The sequence below is a fragment of the Galeopterus variegatus genome, unplaced genomic scaffold, assembly GCF_000696425.1.
Source record: "Galeopterus variegatus unplaced genomic scaffold, G_variegatus-3.0.2 Scaffold129, whole genome shotgun sequence".
Classification (NCBI taxonomy): Eukaryota; Metazoa; Chordata; class Mammalia; order Dermoptera; family Cynocephalidae; genus Galeopterus; species Galeopterus variegatus.
In genome coordinates, this window is record NW_007726240.1 from 1,020,421 (window position 1) to 1,021,837 (window position 1,417).

Here is a 1,417-nt window from a genome sequence, read left to right on the forward strand (position 1 = left end):
GACATGTTTTAGACAATACTCATGTGTATGGGCAAAAAAAACTGAGGACTGTATTTGTGACGAATTGTATAACAGGTTATTTTAGTTTCTGTTCTGGAGAAAGTGTAAAGCATTCCAACAAAGGGTTTTAATGTAGATTTTTTTTTTTTTGCACCCATGCTGTTGATTGCTAAATGTAATAGTCTGATCATGACGCTGAATAAATGTGTCTTTTAAAAAAAATTTTTTTTTTTTTTGCACCCATGCTGTTGATTGCTAAATGTAATAGTCTGATCATGACACTGAATAAATGTGTCTTTTAAAAAAATAAAAAGAATTTAATTATGCTTTGACATTTTAAAAAATCTTGGCCTCACTGAATTTAAGCAGTAAATGCAATTGTAGGTATGTCAAACAACAACTTCAAAAACTTCTTGTATTGATTCAATAAACATGCATTGAGCACCTGCTATATGGTAGCCACTATGCTACATGCTGAAGTTACAAAGAGGAATACTACATAGTTTTTCCTCTGGAGAGACTAAACATCTCCTGGGACATGTAAATAATAGTGACAGAAAACCAAGCCCAGGGAAAAGATCTTTTAAGGTAATATTGGCATGAAGTGCTGAGAGAGCCCAGAGGAGAAAGTGACTATGTCTGGAGTGGTAGGGGAAGGTCAGAAAGACTCTCCAGGAGGACTTGATTTTTAAGCTGAGTCTTAGGGAATGAGAAGCCCTTGCATATACTTACCATTCATCTATATTTGAACCAAGTCAAGATGACGCAATGAGACCATTAATCACTCCATGAAACCTCTTGATATGGGAATAGGTTGGCCTGGTTTGAAAAGAACAGCATGGTCATTTCAGTACCAACAAGCCATGACATGAGAGTGAAACTTTAGCAGTTCCCAAGATATACAAGGAATGTACAAGACTTCAGTTTTTAATAACAAGCAAAACACACACACATACACACGCACACACACCCCACACACCAATAAAATAAAATCGAATCTCATAACAACCTATGAATCTCATAACAACCATTGGAAGAAAACTTGCAAAATCCATAAACATTTAACAAATGCCTTGTAATGCCCTCAATTTCCTTCACCTTTGGGAAAATTGAGAGAATCTCTACTAGAGGTGACCAGCTGGAGTCCTAGCTCCATCTGCCCTGGTAACCCCCCCCCCCCACTATTGTTCTAGTGAATGGGTCAGAGGTCCTGCCCAGTAAACAGGCCTTGGACAGATCCAGAGTGTTTCTTCTAATCTAAAATAATAGCTCTCAAAAAAATAAAGTAAAATTCCTAGCTCAGAGTCAATCAGATCCTGCCTTCAGTTTGCTCTGGTACAGACATTAGGCCATTTTGTCCTGGCAGTGTCCTGTGAAGTAGGATCATCTTTTCTTCCACCAATGGACAAGAGAAAGC